This window comes from Haliaeetus leucocephalus, unplaced genomic scaffold (assembly GCF_000737465.1).
Source record: "Haliaeetus leucocephalus isolate CR32 unplaced genomic scaffold, Haliaeetus_leucocephalus-4.0 Scaffold277, whole genome shotgun sequence".
NCBI lineage: Eukaryota > Metazoa > Chordata > Aves > Accipitriformes > Accipitridae > Haliaeetus > Haliaeetus leucocephalus.
The window spans coordinates 166,006-188,479 of NW_010972713.1; the positions used below are offsets into that span (position 1 = coordinate 166,006).

Consider the following 22,474-nt stretch of genomic DNA (forward strand, 5'->3'; position numbering starts at 1 on the left):
GGCCCCGCCGCCCTGGGGCCGGCGTCTCGGCGCGCCGCCGTCGCCCTCCGGCCGCCCCGTGGGAAGGCGGGACGGACCCCCTTGCCCTTCGCCCGGGGCCCCCCCCCCCCCCCACGCCCCCGCCGTCTCGGGGAGGCGGCGGCTCTTCCCTCCCCGGTGGGCAGCCCCGTGGACGGGAGATCCCTCCTGGAGAGCTGCCCGCCCGGCCTCGCCTCGCCTCCCGCGGCGGCGGGCAGGGTGGTGCAGCAGCGCGCCGTGCTGGCCGCCGGCACGGCGGGGCGCGGCGGCGGCCGAAAGGAAGGCGCTCCCTGAAAATCTGCCCACCGGCAGACGGGACCCGAGAAACAGGAGTCGGCGTAGGGGTTTGGTTTGTGCTTGCTTAAGCTGTGTCTGCCGCAGCCGCCAATATCCACGAGGGAAGACTTGCTGATCCTTTTAATCTGTTTTCGTTCTTGTGCTTTGCTCTTTTAATCCACCCCAGAAGCTGCTTCTAAAGTAAATGACTTAATCCTTTCGTAGCTCGAAGTCAGCATGCAGAAGACTCTTGTTTATGTAACAGAAGTAATTAAAATCTTCGTTAGCTAGCGTAGGAGTTAAAATACTAGTGAACTATGTTCCTCACTTTGAATTAGAGGGACGCTCGTGCCTGTAATGTCTACGGAATGCATTTATTTCCGATTCTTACACGTAAGGTAGTTGTTACATCTGCAGCACAAGAGGATCAATAATTTGATTGTCAAGCTGCACTTGATAAAAACTTGGAGATGTGTAGAGGGTTCAGCATCTTATTCAACCAATAAAATCATCAGATGCTTTTCACTTTGTAATCTCCTGCAAGTCATGCTGTGAAGAATGCTTAATGGCTTTGATCAGTTCTTTCTCCTAAATCAAGCTTTATTTCAGTTGAGAGTAGGAACACTTGGCAAAAACAGGCAGGGACTGGTATGGATAGCCCCAAACTGTGTGTGGAGTAACAGGTAACTTCATATTCAAAAGGAAGGTTAGAAATTTTGGGTTCAGAGTTGTAAATCATTTATCCATTAAGAATTAGCAGATGTTTCAGCACACTTTGTCAGTTATTTTAAATGACAGCAAGAGGAAGTCTAGGCATGTGATACTCTTTAACTTTTTCTAGGCGTTAAAGTTACAGTAACATGCAAATGTATTAGAATCATAATGCAAAGGGCTAACCTTAGCTGCACTTACATGTGGAGGAAGGCTGAAGAAAAGGGGTTTGTTCAGCCTAGAGGAGAAAGGATCTGATCACAGTCTTCCATTGCCAGGAAGCTAGTTACAGAGAAAGATGGAGGTGCACCCTTCACAAGGGACCACAGTGATGGGGCAGGAGGCTATGAGAATGAGTTGCTTTGGGGAAAATTGTGTGGATGTAGGAAAAATGCCCTTCACCTTTAGAGCAGTTAACCACAAATAGGTTGCCCAGTGAAGTGGTGAAGTCTCCCTTGAAGACGTGGCTTGTCAGGGTCCTGGGTCATCTCATCTAAGGCCCTGTGTTTTGCAGAAGGTGGGACCAGTGATCTCCAGAGGCCCGTGACAACCTAGACATTTCTGTTCTATGACTTACATTGCTAAGCTCTTGCAGTTTGTCCCTGAGCTGAAACGGAGGCTCTAGTTTACATGGGCTCTTCCCTAATCTTACTGAATAATGCTAATAATAACACTAATTGTTTTGAGAACTCTTGAGAAGCTAATGAGCTGCCTGAGCTTAAATTTAATGTGTGGTCATAGTAGCCACAATACACTAAATAACCAGGGCCCAGTGTATTGTACCTAATGGCTGTGCAGCACTGGAAGAATACTGTTTTCTGAAAATCAGAACTGTCAATTTGAAACTATTTCAGGATGCCTTAATTTCTGGCTAATCAGCACAGTCTAAGCCTTCAATTAGAATAAAAAGTCGAAGGCATCTAAATTCATGTATTTTTTTGAAGTCGTGAAGTTTTTACTCAGCCGGAGGTTTTTCAGTTCACTTATACTGATTTTTAGATCAGTGTTCTGCAGATGTGTGTACGTGTCTGTTAACATATTCTGAGCAGGGGATCGAACCATAAATGCATCATCTACAGTTTGACCTTCAGGGTACTAAGTTTGCCCTTTTGACAACTTAAAGGTTACAGAGTTCAGCAAGCTTCCTGCGTTGGTACTGCTGCAGAAAGAAATGCTGTTACCCTTTTATTATTCTTGCATCCCTTGTTCCTGCATTTATGTGGTTCTGTGGTGAATTAGATGCGGAAACTCAACTAAATTAAAGTGAGACTTGTTAAAAAAAAAAAATCTTTCATTTGTCAGTGAGTTGGTTTTGGTTCACTGCACTGCAGCAAGAAACAACTGCACTTCTAGTCACCAGGCAGGGTGGTAGAGGATGAAATTTGCCACACAGTGCCAGTCCATTCTAACTTAACCTGTAGTTTGTCAAACAATAAGGGAGTAGGTACAATAAAGAAAATCGCTTTCTCGTTCTTTACTCAACTTATTGCCTCAGAGCCTTCATAATTATTTTTGTCTGTAGATATTGCATGGAGCATCAGCAACAGTAGTTTTTAAGTAATCTGATTGATAGTGTTCCATACGCACTGATTGTCAGTACTGTGAGGCTTTGCAGAATCCAACTCCCCTAGTCTCTGAAGTCTTTCACATTGTGGTACTGCATGGTGCTTTTTGTAGCATGCTTATTCAGTTTCTCAAATCAGTCACTTCAAATGCTTTCTGAATTATGCTGAGAAACTGTATTCTTTGTCCATGCCTGAAGATGAAGAGCTCTGAATTTATCAGAAGTGTCTTTACTTGCTTGTCTTTGAGGGGAACTTCAGGACGAATGATGCCTGTTTTGTAAGTTTTCGGTAGGTCAGTTAACAAATTTCAGCTGTCAAGCTTTGATGCTTGACTTCCTAAATTAATACATATGCCATAAATAAAGTGGTAGAAGGCATGAAGAAAAGAGAGGGCAAAAGTGATGCCAGACTTGGGGGTTGTCTGACAAAGGGCAGCCTTCTGTGGAAGTTGCTGTGTATACAGTTTTTATACTTCATGGTATGTGTCAGCCAAGGTGCTGCTAAAAATTATCATTGTGAGTGTTAGAACATGTGTCTGTTAAGTTTCTGTGAGGTGGAAGTAAGGATGCAGTATCTAGGCGGCTGTGTCAGGACTTGTCTGTGTCCGGTGGTGCCAGATGTTCTGGCCTGTCACATGTGCATTCCAACACACTGTACGGGCTGTTCCTTAGTCATGCTGGTACTATTAACTCAGAGAATCACCTCTAAATAAGTAAACTGAAGCCTAACTATATGTAAAACCACTTTTTACATTCATTTATCTGATATACATGTTTTTAAGTACAGATGAGATTTATTGTCTGTCTTGTATGTACAGCCTTGCAGTTTTGGACCTAGTTTGCAGCAGTTTCTAGTGCTGAAGTTGGTGTGTTGTTTGTGCCTCATTGGAAGTAGCTTAGCTGGGTAACATAGTCTAAAAATGTCTTTAAGTAGTTTCAGTAAAAGATTGTCAAACTTAGTGTTTGTGAAAATCAGAAAATACACGCAAGGTTTCAAACAAATAATTTACTGTAGCAGAACAATAAATTCCTTGTTTTTTTATAAAAGTAGTGGTTTTGCTTCAAATAGTGGGTTGTTATCCAGAGTCAGATCTTGGGTTACACAGATCTGATCAATGGCAAAAGTTGATACAAGCCTTGAAGTGTTAATTTTGTACTTTGAATGACAACTTCTTAGTTATCAGGGGGCTTAAAATACTTTTGTTCCACATAGAAATATCTTTGTGTGCAACACACATTTTTTGGCTTTCTATACTCAGAATCTTTATTTATAATAATAGTGAAGAGACATATTTTAGAATGCAATAACAACAGAGTAAGTATACACTTTCTTTCTGTCATGAATACTTGCAGTAATGGAGCTGTATGCTATTCTGTGTTTGAGGGGGTTTTTTTTGTTTGGTTGGGTTTTTTTGCAAGGACCGTAGAGTTGCATGGAGGGGTTTTTTGAAGAGGGACTGTTAGTGTTCAATATCCAAGCAGTTTATAGATTAAAACCTTTTGTTTGTAAGAGTGGTATGAAAAGCAATGCAAAAGCTGAGGGTTAAAATAAAAGATGGTATAAAATCAAGTAACCTCAGCTTAACAAGTCACATTATTCAGCTGAGTTGTGGACCCTGCTTGTGCTATGTAATCCTAGATTATAACAGTTTTGAAGCAGAAGTTGTTGACTTAAATTCTGCTTGTGAATGGCCATATGATGACTATAGCAACCAGTCAGCCCACTAGGTAGGAATGTCACCCTTTGAGGTTGTGCCACTGTATTGAGATCAGTGTCTACTGCATCATCATTTGGCTTCTGTGTTTTAATTAGAAGAATTTTTCTGGAGGTGTGTTTTGGGCTGACTCACATCACCATTTTTTCTTTGGTCTGACTGTGGCTCTGATGCAGAACCACATGCAGAAATTAAGTGTCTGTAGAGGCTTCTGTCCACATCTGTCTCCTCAACTTCAGAGGTGCCCACTACTGATGGCCAAGGTAGCTCACCAGCTTGTGAGGTAGCTGCAAATTATAACTTAGCCTTCTAAGGAAAGCTGGCATTAACCTTTGGTTTTCCTTGGCATACTAAACTGTAGTTTCTGCCTGTGTAGCAGCTGTTTCACAATCCATCATCTTATCTGGTGAAAGGAGAGCAAGAATTTCTAGAAGGATAGGCAGATGCAAGTGTGGGTGGCAAAATATACATCCAGCTAATTTTAATCTCAGTCAGAATTTACAATTACATGAACGTTTTCTCTCATAGCAAGCTCTCCAGTTCCTAACCCAGTGCTGTTGCTTTGGTGCTCTGTCAGAGCAAGTAATGCAACTGTTTGAGGAGTCATGCTGTAAGCTAGGTGGCTACAGTGCTTTAAGGTGAAAACAAAAACTTCAAAGACGGTATGGTAACATACATTTATGGAAGGAAATGAGCTGTGGGCAAGAAAGACATTCAACATGCTAGCTGTTCCACTCCCGTATGGGATACTTGTATTTGATGTGCTTAATTTTAGATGTTTAAATAAGTTAGTCACCTAGGCTCCTTTATACCAAAGGATGAGGAATAAGTACCTCTAGATGGTAATTCATCCTGTGTGCCTATTTATACATCAGTTGGTTGCAAAGGGAGCCTTACTGTTTGACACTTAACTTCTAAGCATCTGAAATAGGATTTTGGACACAATGAGAGACAGCTTATGGTAGTTCAGGGTTATCTTGCACTTACTGCATAATTAGGGGATTGTTCATGTAAGAATTCATCACGGAGAACTAGTGCTCTGTATGTTAATAACCTAGTTTACTTTGTAGTGTTTTTTTCAGGTAAGCAGGCCTGTAGGTTAATGTCTGAATTGGCATATCATTACTATATAAAGAAGGGGTGGCTTATATGAAAAGCCTTGTTGAAACAGAGTAATGTTTACAGTACAAAGAACAAAATTTGGTCCCATAGATAAATTTCACGCTTTCTGAGCTAGGCTCTATGTGTTGCACCACTGTCAAAGGCTGAGAATCTGTAGATATTTCTGTTTCTGCAACCATTTGTTAATTTCCCCATGATATTTATGGTGGGAAGTGTAAGTCTTATCTTTTTCTTTTAGGTTGACAATTGCATTTTTCGCGCTCTCTGGTCTGGATATGTTGGATTCCTTAGATGTGGTGAACAAAGATGATATAATAGAATGGATTTATTCCCTGCAGGTCCTTCCCACAGAAGACAGTGAGTGAGTTTTTAGTTTTTTTTATTGATATTAACATCTTTACTTTTGTTTTTCACCTGGGGAATAGTGGATGGCTCTTAGTTTTTATAAGACACAAGGTTGACCTTCCTGAAGTGCTGTCCTGATTTATTTCAGATAGCGTGTCAAGCAAATCCTAGAAATACATCCCTCTAAAGTAATAAAGCTAGAAGAAACAATTAGTTTAGCTATTTTATGTGTACAAGGTGAAGCAATGAGTTTATTAATTTGAAGGTAAGACAGCATAAAATAGTATAATGAAGTTGCACCTTAAAGCATCTCAGAGGAATGTTTCACCTGGTTCTAAAAGAAATGCACATAAGTATTAGAAGTCTAATAGTGATCATATTGACTTCTGCTAATTGTAGCTACACTAGGAGCTCTGAGCACAAGTGTGGTTATTTGGAACAGCTTTTGGAAAATGGGAGGTGTAAGGTTAAGAAGCAAAAATGATAAACACTTCCTGCTTTAAAATGAAAAATCTGTTCCTTAGATCTGTGAAGGTTAAATTTAGCTAAGGTTTTTAGAAGCAGTAATGCTGTCACAGCATGCTGGCTGTCCTCATCTTGGAAGGTGCATAGCAAATCCAGGCTGCAGAAGGAGCACACAGGAAGTGTCCCTTTCCTGGTGACTTGACAGAAGTCAGGGAGGTGCTATTTCTGTGGGGTGGTTGGTATTAGTAATTTTTTCTGTGGCAGCACAGGTGAATGGCTAATAGCAGTAGAGGGGGTGGAAGGGAGGGGGATGTGGGCAAGGCACTGCTGCTTTATGACAGAAGGTGCTGGCATGTTAAGTGCTGGTGTGGGAGTAGCTCCAGGCTAGTTTCTAGAGAAAAGGCGATTCCAGGTGTCTGTCTGTAAAATCATGAACATGTACTTTGTATGTTGGATGGTTGTAGAAAGAAAATTGTGTGTTTCCTTACAATATCTAGTCTAATTATATACTACAAATTAGGGTCTCTTCCCTAAAAGCAGTTTTATGAAATAAAAGCATTTTTATGAAGTAGGCATATGGAAGTCAAGATTGCTGATGCTTGATCTTTACAGATAAAAAGATACCTTTTCTTATTCTGGAGACTTACAAACCATCATATCCAGCCCAGGCTTTAGTTCTAATAGATTTGTTTTTTTCTTGTGTTGTATTCCAGGACAGATTATAGAATATTAGGGGTTTGGATCACATAGTTATTCCCGCAATGTTTTTAATCATGAGAAGGTTCCTGTCCCATAGCATTAAAAAAATTTTCCAGGGTGTACCTGCTTTGTTTTTACAAGCTGCTCACTTTCTGATCTTTACCCCAGTCTTCAGGAGTGTGTTCTGAAAGAACAGTGAAGCTTACAAGAAGAGAGATTAGAATAGGCATTTTTTGTTTGTTTGTCTTCGATAGTATGCAGTAATTCTTGCGGGGGGGAGGTTCTACCTCGCCAATCTCTGGAATAGTCCCATTGTCAAGAGCCTTCTAGGGAGGGCAGTATAAATCTCAGCAGGCAGATGTGTAGGCTAACAGTCCAGGGCACAGCTGAGAAGTGCTCCTTCTTTTTCTAGCTATCATCCTGTCATAAAACTACAGCAGAGTAGTTTTGGGGAGGGCGCTTTTGGCAGTGCATTCTGTGCTTTTAAGTAATAAATCACCTTTTCACCATGTCATGGTTTAACCCCAGCCAGCAACTAAGCACCATGCAGCCACTCACTCACTTCCCCCTGCACCCAGTGGGATGGGGAAAGAAAATTGGAGAGGAAAAAAAAGAGTAAAACTCATGGGTTGAGATAAGAACAGTTTAATAGAACAGAAAAGAAGAAACTAATAATGATAATGATAACACTAATAAAATGACAATAGTAATAATAAAAGGATTGGAGCATACAAGTGATGCACAATGCAATTGCTCACCACCATCCACGGACCAATGCCCAGTTAGTTCCTGAGTGGCGATTTCCCCACTCCCCCCAGTTTATATATTAGATACGGCCAGTTTGGGTCAGCTGACCTGGCTGTGCTCCCTCCCAGCTTCTTATGCCACTCCAGCCTTCTTGCTGGCTGGGCATCAGAAGCTGAAAAATACTTGACTTTAGACTGAACACTGCTTAGCAACAGCTGAAAACATCAGTGTTACCAACATTCTTCTCATACCAAACTCAAAACATAGCACTATACCAGCTGCTGGGAAGACAATTAACTCTATCCCAGCTGAAACCAGGACACACTAGAAGAACAAACTTCCCTCCAATCCTGTATTTTTGTATCACGTTGTGAAAACTCTGTTCTTCTTACGCTTGTATGCTTTTGGTAATAACACTACTCTGTCTGCTTGCTTGACCCCTAATATTTCAACATTATTCCATTTTTACTTCATCTAATGGACAATAGATGATGCAAAATGTATATGATACCAACGGCAGCAAGTTGGATATTGAATGACTAAATGTGCAGAAGGGAACGTATACCCTACCGTAATGTCTACTTTCAATAAAATGTATTGACTTTCTGTTTTTTAATCGTGGGTGTGTGCAATGTTTGTTAATTGGCAGCCTCCCAGCAGTAGAGCTCTGACTCCCTCTTTGGGCCTATTTGAAGAAGTAGCTAAACTCTGGTAGGCTGCAGCAGTGAAGTTTTTGGTTTCAAAATGCTTGTGCATCTCTGGTGAAAGAGAATGGTTGCTAGCTTGATGCATCAGAATCCTTACAGATAAAAAAAAAAAACCAAAAACAAACCCAAGACTTTACTGTGCTTTTAAAGAAACATTCTATTGCAGCTTTTTTTTACATGCATGCTGATAAATCTCTCTTTCTGTGGAAAACTGATTCTTAAACATCTAAATTATAACACTGTTTTATGATGTAGTTCCTGGAATGATGAATTCCAGTAATCTTGCCTTAAGTAACTGTATTGTATTTCCTATAAGTCTTCATTAATTTTGGCTCTGGGACTGAAAACCTATTTTAAAACTTACATTTTTAAATTGGAATATATTTTTACAGAGTCTTGGGATTTGTTTTTGATCACATCACTGGGTTGAATTCCTAAAATGAGCAAAAAGATTATTCATGTAATTCTTACCAGAAAAATTAATTTCTCTGCTGGTCATGTTTGTCCCTCCAAAGGTTCCATATCCATAGCACTACGGTTGATTTTTATTTAAAGCACTTTTTTAAGATGGCAAATTCAAATTATTTTGAGAATTACAGCTACTTTACAGTCATTTTTCCAATGTATGGGAGACAGAACAGTTGATGCTCTGCAAACTTAATGTCTGTTTTTATCAATAGCTATTATAGTAGATGTACTGGCTGCGATGGAATTCATTTTTTCCATAGTAGTGTGTATGCTGCTGTGTTCTGGGTTTATAACTGAAACAGTGTCGGTAGCACACCAGTGTTTCGGCTACTGCAGAGCAGTGCCTGCACAGCATCAAGGCTGTCTCTTTTTTTCCCTCCTCTGCCCCCCTTCCCAGCCAGGAGACACAGCCAGGACAGCTGACCCCGACTACCCCAAGACATACTCTGTGCCATCTGCGACATGTTCAGGAGTAAAAGCTTGGGGAAAGGAGGAGAGAGGGGGTGATGTTTATGGCTGTGGCATTTGTCTTCCTGAGTAACCCTTACACGTGCTGAGGCCCTGCTTTCTGGGAAGTGGCCAAACACCTGCCTGATGGGTGGCTGATGGGAAGCAGTGAATGAATTCTTCCTCCGCTTTCCTTGTGCGCACAGCTTTTGCTTCACCTATTAAACTGTGTCTCAATCCATGAGTCTTCTCCCCTTCTGTCTGTTTTCTCACCCTTGCACGGGAGGGGGAAGTGACTGGGTGGCTCTGTGGGTGTTTAGCTGCTGGTCAGGGTCAACCTGCCACAGCAGCGTGTTATAGAACCTGGTAGAAAATTCAGAATTTGGTGGTTTAGAATACTTCTTAGAGTCTTACAAGCTACTGTGATAGTTTTAGGTAACAGGTTTGTATTTACTGGTACGCGATATGTCTGATGGCTAATGAAAGCTTCAGTTCAGAGGTTTGTAGCCTTTGAATTTTTTATGTGAAACTAAAAGTCATGAATGCAAAGTGATGAGATCTTGATCTTGCCGAGTAAGAAAGCATATATATACTCTGTGAACCTAATTGAAATGCACTAAAGGAAGGTAAAGATTAAGGTCTGTCAGGATAGACTGTATTGTTCTGTGCATTTATTCTAACTGTGATTCAAACAAATAATGTCCTTTAGTTACCATAATTTCAGCTCAAGTGTTTTAGAGGCTGACTCAATACCAATTCTAATTAGGAAGGAATGGCATGTCGCCCATGCGAGCTGACCCTCACACAGAAACCTACCATCCTTAGCTGAATGCTTGGTCTCGTTGCTGTTTTCTGCTTATTTGAAGGGCCACTGTCTTCTATAACTCTTGCAGAATAGTTTGGCTTTATATTTATATTATTCCTTTAGTTTTAGTAAATGGTCTGCTTAGGTGCGTGGCTAATACGTGGTTTTGTTTTGTTTGTGTGTTCACTGCTGCAAGACCTCACTGTGTTTCCTGTTAGAAAGAAGTTGAAATCTTTGGAAAAAAAAATTTTTTTTTCCTTTTTTCATTTTGAGGAGTATGGTGCTCTTTTCCAAGCCTTATCAGCAATTACACATATTTTTAACGTGTTAGTGAAATTGGAAAAGGGTTGACAGAAGACCCTCTTTGAACTGCTTGTTCTTAAGACTCTTGTCATGTCAGAGTATATTGGGTCTGCGTGGCAAGGTTTTGGTAGTGGAGGGGGGGTGGTTACAGGGTTGGCTTCTGTGAGAAGATGCCAGAAGCTTCCCCTGTGTCCGACAGAGCCAATACCAGACAGCTCTAAGACGGACCCACCACCAGCCAAGGCTGAGCCCATCAGTGACAGTGGTAGTACCTCTGGGGTAACAGATTTAAGAAGGAAAAAAGTTGCGGCAGGCACAGAAACATCAGCCAGAGAGAGGAGTGAGAACATGTGAGAGAAAGAACCCTGCAGACCCCCAGGTCAGTGAAGAAGGAGGGGGAGGAGGCGCTCCAGGCACCAGAGCGGAGATTCCCCTGCAGCCTGTGGTGAAGACCATGGTGAGGCAGGTTGTCCCCCTGCAGCCCATGGAGGTCCGCGGTGGAGCAGATATCCACCTGTAGCCCGTAGAGGACCCCACGCCGTAGCAGGTAGGTGCCCAAAAGAGGCTGTGACCCCATGGGAAGCCCATGCTGGAGCAGGGTCCTGGCAGGACCTGTGGCCCCATGGAGAGAGGAGCCCACGCTGGAGCAGGTTTTCTGGCAGGACTTGTGACCCTGCAGGGGACCCACGCTGGAGCAGTGTGTGCCTGAAGGACTGCAGCCCGTGGACGGGACCCACGCTGGAGCAGTTTGTGACAACTGCAGCCTGTGGGAAGGACCCACATTGGAGAAATCCGTGGAGGACTGTCTCCGGTGGGAGGGACCCCATGCTGGAGCAGGGGAAGAGTGTGAGGAGTCCTGCCCCTGAGGAGGAAGGAGCGGTAGAGACAAGGTGTGATGAACTGACCCCAACCCCTGTTCCCCGTCCCCCTGTGCTGCTGGGGAGGGTGTAGGTAGAGAATCTGGGAGTGAAGCTGTGCCCGGGAAGAAGGGAGGGGTGGAGGGAAGGTGTTTTGAGATTTGGTTTTATTTCCCATTACCCTACTCTGGTTGATTGGCAATAAATTAAGTTAATTTTCCCCAAGTTGAGTCTGTCTTTCCCGTGACAGTAATTGGTTGAGTGATCCCTCCCTGTCCTTATCTTAACCCCTGAGCCCTTTGTTATATGTCTTTCCCCTGTCCAGCTGAGGATAGTGATTGGTGGGCACCTGGTGTCCAGCCAGGGTCACCCACTACACAGAGCTTTACTGTCTCTCCTCTCATAAAACAGCTCCCAGGCAGAATTTCAAATTTACTCTAACTATGTTAAAGTGCAACTCTTAGCGATGTGAGAAGGAGCTGTCCCAGTTTCTTGTAGGTCACATATAAATCCAGTACAGCACTTTTGAAAGAGAGTGAATCCAGAGCTCTGTACTCAAGTAATCTAATTGTAGACAGACAGTGGAGGCACACTCCTTGGCCATATTCATCCACCATCCTACCCCACAGCAACACTGGCACTTGTTTGACTGTGCTTGAGAGCTGGTTTAGCTTGTTAAAGTGGTAGAAAAGCATGCATTTATTTACCTAACAGAAGGTTAGCTTTGTGTTGCTTTGGTGAACTGTTGGCTGGGAGTGCTAGTGCCAGCCCAGTAAGGGAGAGGGAAGAAGATTCTACTTTTTGACAGCTGGATGCTTCACTGACTTTGCAGTACTAAGAAATGGCACCAAAAGGAGAGCTGAGACATACTTCATTTGTGGGTCTGAACCCCCAAGACCCATGCATAGCAGGCTGAAAACCATTACACTACATCAGGGACCTAAAACTTTCTTCTGCCAAAGTCTAAATTTAGATTTGTAATAATGACTCCTTCTTCTTTACTTGTGTGTCAGTACTGAGAAGAACAGCTAAAATGTCATTGACTGTTTTTGACATCATTGTTACATATGAGCTTTCTGATCATGAGTTTCTTGAGCAGAAATATGAATTTTCCTCCTAACAGAACCTTCTTCAATGGCTACATTTGAAGTATTTATCTGGATGTATAATAGACTTCTGTTTTAGAGAATGCAACTTTGCATTTTATGACATATTCTAGTGCTTTGATTTATAAGAATATTTTTTAGCCCTAGTTCAGTAAAAATTGCTTATGCTTACTTTTATCTGGATGTACTGATGGTGTCAGCCTATGTTAAAGCTATGATTATTTTTTTTTTTTTTAATTACGATACTAATGATGTGTGTAAGCTTGCTTCTGTACTTAGCAAAAAGGGAAAAGCCCTGGAATGAGAGAAACCTGATTGGAAGAAGTAGTGGTAAAAGTTAGCAATCTTCCCACAGAAGACAAATCATAAAAGATAAATAACAAAAATGTCCTGTCCTTAAAAAAAAATAGCTCCCAGAATAAGCTGTCTGTGGTCATCACTTGAAGCTCCATTACATGGCTTAAGGACTTTCTGGCCTATGCACCCATAAGTAACGTGGTTTTCTACACTGGAAAGTCTCAGCTCTTGATTTGTGTGGAGTCTTTTGGTTTGGAAAAGGGTCAGTTTTCTTTAGTTTCGTTGTCAAACGTGAAAAGTTTTTTCCCCAGTGTGTTTTGTTCAATTTGCAATAGTCATGCAGTGGTTGATGAAAGGTTTATTACTTTTTACTCTGTCCTGAGCTTTTCAAGGAAGTGGGTAAATATGCTTAATTCTAAAAGTGAACACTAGGTGGTACCATTTCATAACTGCAGGTGTACTTGATGCTTCAGCATACTGTGCTGGAGCTGAACTGGTCACTCCAACAATTTTTTACGAGGGACATAAACTATAGTCATATACTTTTAATTAGGTTATGTTTAATTTCTAATTCTGTTTCTGATTCTGACAGGCTGTTTGTGATTCAGGAAAGTAGGCAAGAATTTGATTAGCACTACTAAGCTATTAGGTAAGATAAGAAGTACAAGTACTTTACAATAAAATAGTAAAACCAGCTTCACAGAGGATAAGGTGATGTGCATAAACTGAAAGACAGTGTTTTTTCCCCAATTCCCTTTTGGTTCCCATTTGGTTTTGAACTTGTATGTTCACAGGAAGCTAAAAAAAAAATTTGAGACATGATGTCAATATGCCGTAGTCATCTGGTTAGAAACGAGCTGTTTTCACTTCCTGTTTTAACACTTCCTTTATTAGCTCAGCTTTCTATTTTTTAGTTCAAGAATTGTAACTAGAAATTTAGCAATTCACTTGTAATGCTGAAGGTCTAGGAAGCATCTATTGCATGCACATTAATTACAAAGTTTTTTTGTTTAAAGGAGGGGATAAAATTCCCTTTAAAGATTATGCAGCAGTAAGGGCATTGAAGAGCTATGCTGTTGTTCTGTTTCTCCTAGGAGCCAGTGTGTAAAGTCTAGGATGGGAGATAAGAAGTCACTGACATAGAGTCAAAATAGATTTTAAATCGATGATAGCAATACAGTTAAAAATCTAGCATTTTAAAAATACCAGTGCTGGGTTTTAGTTGGTAGCAGTTTAGTAGTACAAGAAAAGTTTTAAAATACTACATGAAAAAATGAACAGATAAAGGGAATAATAGATCCTGATTTCATTCATGTACTTTATTTTTAATCTCTCTTTTTCATAGCAGCTATCAAGTCAGAAGCCAATCAAAGTGACCCACTAACAGCACACTGCACTTGGGTTTCATACTGCCATTTCTACCTTGATAATGAATTATAAGCTACGGTCTAAAAGGCCGATGATGGGTATCAGTCTTTCTGGTATGAATCCTTCCATCTAGCAACTAGCAGCTGAGTTCTGTTTGACTGCAGAGCTGTCCTAATTGTAGCATGTTTTCATTTGCAGCAGGCCAGAACAGCTGTGTGCTGGTAGGCTAGCAACTGTTTTCTGGATGAAGAGTTTCCACATTAGTGCCATTTCAAAGTGAATATCATAGTTTACTTAAGCACTTAAGACACAGAGTCAAATGGGCTAAGTGAATGGTGATTTTTTCCACACTGTCACCTAGGAAATCTGGTATTTAAGAAGTAGGAATTCTAGTGCTCCTTTTACTGATCATTCACATCGTGTCATTCTTCAAATTGTGATACTTTTGGGGCAGTGTCCTTCAGGACCTTAAGTGTAGTCCTTAAAACTAATATTTATTGAGCTTTCCAGAACCTGTTGCAACATAAAATGCAAGTCCTTGACTCCAGGAAATAACAGACAAATGTTCTTTGCTGAGAAGATTTAGATTGTAACAAATTATAAGTTATGCATTTTTTGTCTACAAATACAGATACTCTTTCTGTTTCCTCTTTGTGGGTATGACTACAGCAGACCAGTTTTTAGTGCAGGCTGAAATGACTTTCATTACACATGTAGAATCATTAAAACATACTTTTGATTGAAAGGTGGAAAAGTGGAGAATTACAGGTGGTTCACTCCATGTAAGTTAGATCCAAAGACTTCTCTGGGAGAGAAACTTGCATACTTTAACCACACTGAAGTACTTAGACTAATAAAAGCTTCTTGTTTAAATGTTGCATACATGCAGAAGGTATTTAAAAGTAGAAGCTAATGTGCTGATAAACGACACCAGAAATGGTAGACCACGTTGCATAGTGATGTTTTTCAGGACTTTCAGCTTTATAACTATTATTATTTGGTTAATCTGGCAATTTTCCCTAATCTCCTTGAGGATTTTTAGATTAAAGTCTGAAGAGCCGGAAAAAAAAAAAAACCAACAAACAAACGGGGAAGAGAACAGAACAAGTGCTGTTGAACTATGGCACTCATTAGGCTTTTACTTTCAGAGGCTAGGGAGTAAAGTAATTGAATTTTTGCCATGCAGAAGCAGATTTGGGCCCTGCAAACCCGTACTTAGCTCTAGACAGTGTGTGTTGCATGCTTCTTTATGCTGCATGCTCTGGTGCTGTGACACATTTAAAACAAATTGTACTGAATCACTAACAGAAATCTTTGCTAGCTACAATGTTCTTGTACCTGTGTTTTGGGTGAGAGAAAAATGGCTTCAATTAAAAATTTGCCTTTTACATAGTTTTAAATCTTTCACTCTGACAGTATTGCATTAGATCAGTGCTAGCTTAAAACTGCCAACAGTTTGTTTGTCCTTGTACATGTTGCAAAGTAACTTAAAACAATTCTGCTTGGGAACAGACGGTATTACCAGGCAGGAATCCAGAAAGGAAGAAAAATCTGTTAACTCTGGGCATTTTTCCAGGGGAGCAGTCTTCTTTTTTTGGGTTTGGGGGGTTTTTTTTGTTTGTTTTTGGTTGGGTTTTTTTTTGGTGAGCATGGAAGACAATTCTGTGCTGATACAAACTCTCTATTTCCGCCAAATCAAAAAAATCTGTTGCTTTGTCATTATAGCAGTATCAAGTTTGCTTGTGGTTGTCTTTGAGTTTTTTTCTTCTGTTAATCAGAGTGATAACAAACTGAGGTCGGGAACATACTGAAAGATACATGCAAACTCTAGTAATACTGTGAATAGTGTTCAACTAACAGGTCTTGGTCTTGACTAAAGAATTATAGTTTATAATGAGTGTTTCAGCAAAGCAAGTTAGTTGAGTCTTTATTTTTTTATCTTTTCCAGGCTCAAACTTGAATCGCTGTGGATTCAGAGGCTCTTCATATTTAGGGATGCCATTCAATCCCTCCAAGGTCAGTTAAGTGTGTGTCTCTGTGTGTGTGAAATATTTTCAATTAGGCAATAAATGATCTTGTGTCTTTTTTTATAATATTAACTGCATAATTATGGAATATCTGGAAGGCAGGGGTTTTTGCACTGTTAATACACTGAAATGTTTGCAGAGCTTTTAAGAAAGGTTCATAAGAAACATACTAAAATGGTACTGCTTGAGTTTCCAGCCCAGTGAAGAAATTGACATATGAATTGTGGCTTGTCTCAGTGCACTCTCCCCCTTCTCTGGTCTGTTACTGAAGTAGGGAAGCTTCTCTAACTCAAGAATTATCACCGGGTAGAGAAGGGCAGCACAGCTTCATATTAAGTGGTGCAGCACATGCTGTTCTTCAGTATTCCTCTTTCCGTGATGAAACACGCGTATATAATTGTACCTGGTATCCACTGAAACATAGGCAAGGCTCTGCTCATCCCAGTTTGTCGTGACTGTAAGAGGATGCTTTGAAGCTGATGGAACTGAGGTTCAAGAGCGTTGAAATCTGTATACTAAAAGAAAGTACCCTTAATACAAGAGGGAATGAAGGTTAGAGGCTGCTAAAGATGGTACAGAAGGTCTGATACAGTTGGAAGAGGGCAGTATAGGCCAGTGTGCAGGAAGGGCTGTGAGAGAGGTACAGGATTTCTACCTTGTGTTTGAGAGTGAGTCTTCAAATCTAACTAAAAAGCAGATGAAAAATCTGGAAGAGCACTAAGTTATCACAAAGTATTTCATTTTTGTAGTGGACAGATAGCAAGATGTTAGATATAAATGAATGAATGAATCTTGGGATCTGAAATTGAAAGCAAGGATAGACATGGGGTATACTGTTGACTGCAGCTAACTGTAAAACTGAGTGAACTAACTTGAGTATGAAGGTAGTACAGCAGCCTGTTTTGGCCTTATTTTTATTTATTCTTAACAGCATAACTTTATGCTTCTGAATAACCTGTGGGACTGTTAATCTACATTGGAGTAATAACTGTGTATACCTCTCTGCATAGCAAGTTGGCCAGTTACTCATAGCGGTAATATTAAGAGGTTGCACTTTCTAACAAGGGAAAAATAATTGTGAAGAGGGTTTTTTACATCTCTACACTGGGTGATGCAGCAGGATGTGACAGGCAAAGTAATTTGTCTCTTGGTTTGCTTTGGCATTTATCCTGTTTTACACTACAGATGGTGTCTGCAGTGAGCTCCCACTGCAGTAGCAAGATGAATTCGTCATCTGTTTTAATTGGAATTAACCTCAGTGGCAATCCAACCACCCGCTGAGCTTGAAGGGAAAAAAGGAAAACTTCTGCTTAAAACCTAAACCAATTTGGGATCTGTAGCAGTGGTGACTTACTGCGATGCTTTGTTAAAAATGAAGTTTAAAAGACAAAATAGTGGACAATAATTTCACTATAGTTATATAGAAAAAGACTGGTTTTACTGAGAAGGAAGGTGGTTGTATTTGATAACAGTCACCTAAAGAAATTGAGGTTGTCATGCTATTATTGTGGCATAACAGCATTTAAAAATGAATAAAGACATAATTTTACCAAACTGAGATAATAAAAATGTATGTCGTGTTTCCTTAAAGACTTGGTTCAAGTAACATATGGTGTAGTACATTGAATCAGTGCACGCTTTTGGGAACCTTTTTCAAATCCTCCCCAGTATATAAAGCTTGAGAAGTGAGTTCTGGATATAGTTGTGAGATCTTGTAAAGGCCTCTGAAGACAAAAAGTCAGTAAGATTGGCAAGCGTCATTATCCTTTCCCAGCACTTTCTGGTGTTCTCATTTAAGTCTCAACTTCCAATAGTACATGCTTCATACTTAAATATTCTCTTTTCAGGAAATACGTTGCGGCCCGTGGGTGTCTCATAATGTGTTAGCCAATCTGCAGAAGGGACAAAGGGGTAGAATCATGTAACCTGTGGAAATTAGCTACATGATCATTATCTCTAGAAGACATCTCTATTTGCAGATGAGTGTGCTTTTTATTCAAGCATTGCAATACTTTTTCATTGCATCTGCATCAGAGGGCTCAGATCTGCTTGATTTATTAGCATACAAAGGTTTGAAGTATTTCCAGCACTGTTGCCCTAAAATATTCAGAAAGAACTCAAAGAGACTTGGAAATCCACAGCGATGACTTTGAATTATGTTTAAGGTCTTGTCACTTTTCTTTATTCATCATTTAAAAATGTTCTATTAACTCTATGTCTTGAAAAATATTTTTTGAAAAAGCCTGTAAGCGTTTTGAGTTTGCATCGACAGTTGCTATTTATTACATGCCACAACAGTGATTTCATTCTTGAACTCTTGAGAAAGTGCCGTACTGGAGGTAGCTAAATTTCTGTCACTAGGGTCCCTTCAAAAACAATAGAAGTAAGCAAGGGATACGTTAGAATTTCCAACTTTACTAAATGTTACTAGTATAGCTCATTTGGTTTTGGTTTGGGGTTTGGTTTTTTTAGCTGTTACCCTTTCAGTGTTTGATGGTAGTGTCTATGTAGCTCTTTCAAACTATACCAAAAGTGAAGCAAAACGATATCTACTTGACCAACTCACCACACACAGCCTTAACAAGCCTGAACAACCTTAACTGTAAATGAAGGCTAAGAGTGCCGCTTCTATCACTGCATTTAAACATGAATCATTGAAAATTAGATAATTATTTTCTGAAATCGCTCCAGGTTCTGCAGTCTCTCTGATTTGGTGTTACTGGAGTTCAGCTTTTTAATTGAAGGTTGAACAGTCTCCTTAGAGTTTCAGATGGGCCTAGGTCTTTTCAGTCTCTTCACAGTGTTACAAATCAGTTTTAGGAGGTAGATTGAAAGCCAGTACCTGGAACTTTTGTGTAAGATTGCAGTAAATAACATATGCTTTCACTTCGGTAAAAAAGATCTGCTTTGTGTTCCTGACACAACTTTGTATTTTCTTAAGGCTGAAACAATCCATGTTCGTAACACTGATGCCAGGTGAGAGAAGAAAGTTTTTTGAAAGTGGGACTCTGCCTGTGTAGGAATATGTTTAGTACCATTCTTTAGTGTTTGGAGAGATCTTGCCCATGCTTTTGCAGCAGAGAGAGTTTCTTAGCCCTGCAGTGGTCAGCAGGAATTGTTGGTGACCATGAGCTATGTTTAAATAGCTGTTCTAGATAATGTGGTAGGGAGCATTATCACGTCACTGAACCAGATTTAAATGCTTGAAAGCTTCCTCTTACCTTGCATCTTTAATGTTAATTCTTTTAAGGAAGGCTTAGGTTGTGGAGACTATGATGGTAACGCCCATAGAGCAGAACTGGTTTACTCCATCGATGAGATCCAAATTAATCTGTTTCCTGTATGATCCACAAACTCTACTTATCACAAAAGGTAAAGTGTATAGAGAGAACAGGACGTGGCCATATGCCCATTGTTGTCTTCTCAGAGTATGTCTGCTCCGGTGTATTAGTTTAGATCAGTAGAGAGCACTTTATAAGAGCCGTTTAATGTGCTTACTCCAAAAGAGCAAGTCGCGCAAACTGGGCTCCTTTCAAATGAAACTGAACCAGAAGGTGTACTCTGAATGAACTTCTTCATTAGTGGGCTGTTAGTCCATGTAGTCGGACTACAGGTGGCACAAATTGTGAAATGCATATAGTGTGGGCACCAGTACTGCAGCACCTACTGTTGTGCCCTGCAGACGCACTCCAGTTGCATTCCTCCTTCATGTAGGCATAACCTGAATGGATTAAGTGTATTTCTTCTGGTTACTTAGTCTAAGTGTTTAGAATCCATCCACAGTTTAAGAGCTTGTTCCTAGTTTTTGAGATGGAACTTCTGCCAGTCTTAAAATAACTTCATTCTGTTTATCTCTGTGTCCTTGGACCATGAAGCTCAGAGTTTGAGGTGGTGGCAGTGGTGGGGTTTTTGTGCTTAGGCTGACAGTTTGCTTAGTTGCTGTTGTTGCTTTAGCCTGCAGTGCCTGTGAGGCAGTTCTATTTCACTAAAAGTAGGCTTTGTTCATAATACAGAACTTCAAACAGAACTCTTTTTACCAAGCTTGAAGATGCCAATTAAAAATTAGGTGCTTTGACTACGGTGTCTTTGATAAATTCGGAACAAATTTCTACACAATGTGGAATTACTTTGCCCTTCATAGCAGAGACAGTCTAGCAACACTTCCTCCCAGCCATGCAAATTTTAGAGGTATTAGCCATTGTCTCGTGTTTTGCATTTGGAGAAGCCATTCCAGTCCTACTTTGTGATGTCAAATTGTCACAGGGCCATTTTCTACAAATTTTATGAATTCTTAATTTTATGCAAAAAAGTATTCTTTTCTTGGGTGATTTTTTTTTTGTCTGAAATGTCCAATAATTATAATTGTTGTCCCCTCAAACCCATCCTGTTACTTGGGCTCAGGTGTTTTGTTGCATTAGTGTGTGAAGTATATATTGGTGTTAGTACATACAACATAAAATTTCTAAGTAGTATCACAATGAGCTTGAAATAATTACAGGGAACCTAGAAGATAAGTGAATTCCAGTATACTTAAAATTTGAACAATTATGGTTAGCTTACAGGATATATTATTCTTCTGGTGAATAAGTATATCTTTTATTTATTTTTTTTTAAAAACATATGTGGTGTATGAAGATCTTTTAGGCTCTCAAAAGCTTCCAAAATACTACAGTAATTATGCATATGAAACATAATTTTGGCCTCTGTGAGTATGCCTTGTAGTAATTCCTGTATGACTTCACATTTGATTCTTATCCTTCTGTGTTTAATTTTATTGAAATATTGGCCATAATTGTTGGGATTTCTGGCCCTAAACCAAATGTTCTGAAGACATTGGCTGCACACCAGTGTGTTGGACCCTCTGTCACTTCCACTGGCTTTTTTGGTAATTGCATGTCAAGATATCTAGCAGTATATCAGCTTACCATATAAAGATTTTAGTTACTTGGCACATGATAATCCTGTGATAAGAGAAAACTATTAGTAGTAAAGGTAGTTGTGTGACTTACAAGCAGCTGTTCTTGAATGCTGAGCCCATCTCCCAGATTCCCCAAGTAACGATGTTTCAAAATCATGTATCCTAATAGTCTTTTCTGCATTACTTGTGCCTAATATTTGTTTGATGCTCAGGGACAGAAACAGATGGCAGTACTAATTTAGCTGTGAACTTCATAATTGTATGTACAGGCAGCAGACGCTATTGTTTGCTTTATACGTATCATACAAGTATAGTTTGTGCTCTTTATTAAAACTACCAGACTTGCAAAAACTTAGACAGCTCTGGTGTTGCTGAAACCTGAATTTGGAAAAGTAGTGTGCTACCACTACATATTGAAATATTTGCATAGAAAAGGAAGTACGGATAGAATTTGTGCATTGTCCAGGTACACTAGTGATTGATACAGTTTGTTTGAGGAGGATGGTATTACTTAGTTGCATGAACATACAGTGTGTGTGCTTATAACACTTCATCTGCAGCCTGTTTTTACTGCAGCAAGTAATAGTGTAACCAAAATACTAAAATACAGAATTCACTAAAAAATAAGGGCCCAGTTATTTAAACATGTTTTGTAGGCTACCAAAGTTTTACAGGCAATATGGAATTACCTTGTGTATAGACAAGTACAATTAAAAAAAAAAAAAAAAACCTTGTGGGAATTTTCACTTACTTTATGTAGACACTGTGTGAAAAATTGTTACTTCAAGGAGAATGTTGTTTGAGAACTATAGGTGCCTTATAAAATTTCCTGAATATCCAAGCACATCTGTAGTAGTTAGAACATTTGGGTAGAGTTTTCATAAATACAGTTTTAAAAAGCAAGTCTGAATATCCATAGAGTAAACCTTCCTTGCTTAGTGAACATAGTCTTCTCTGGAAATAGTATTTTCAAATGTAAAGTCGAACTCCTTCACTATATCTGTACTGTTCAGTTAGTCCTGATGTCAGTATTGATTTGGAGATGAACTACCTGTAAAAGTGTGTAAACAGCAGTGGTGAACAGTTAACATTGATTTGCAGGCTCCAGCATTTTCAGCATATTTGTGTGAAATGAGCAGAGGCATCTTCTGCACTTCCCCTGCTCTAGGTTATTCCAAGTAGAAGAAATTAAGCGTTCCTCTCACTCCAGTTTAATGTCCTTTATATAGATGTTTGGAAACTTAGTTTTCTTCATAGTTGCTGACGGGAACTGCTGGGACATTTTGTAAGCAGTTGGTCCTACTATCAGAGAACCTTTCCAGATATTTTTCATCGACTAGTGTGTGTCTTGTGTTTCATTTGACAAAATATGTGAGAAGCTTTAGCTATAGAGCTGGGACATTGAGAATTCTTTTAGGGCAAGAACTGGTTCAAATTTGGATTTTTAGACTAAAGACTTGCTTTGCTTAAAATTAAATTAATCAGTTACATTAAGCTGAATACTTCTCT

At 39.9% G+C, this 22,474-nt stretch overlaps 1 protein-coding gene across 1 annotated transcript in view; it reads left to right on the forward strand.

Moving 5' to 3' along the window:
- The window catches only part of CCDC112 (coiled-coil domain containing 112), a 29,192-nt gene extending 11,835 nt beyond the window's left edge, over positions 1–17,357 (forward strand). The window contains exons 11-13 of the mRNA XM_010569858.1: positions 5,645–5,763; positions 15,969–16,036; positions 17,233–17,357. The gene's annotated coding sequence lies outside the window, so the exon portion shown is untranslated. The remainder of the gene's footprint in view (positions 1–5,644; positions 5,764–15,968; positions 16,037–17,232) is intronic.
- The last annotated feature ends 5,117 nt before the right edge of the window (positions 17,358–22,474 follow it).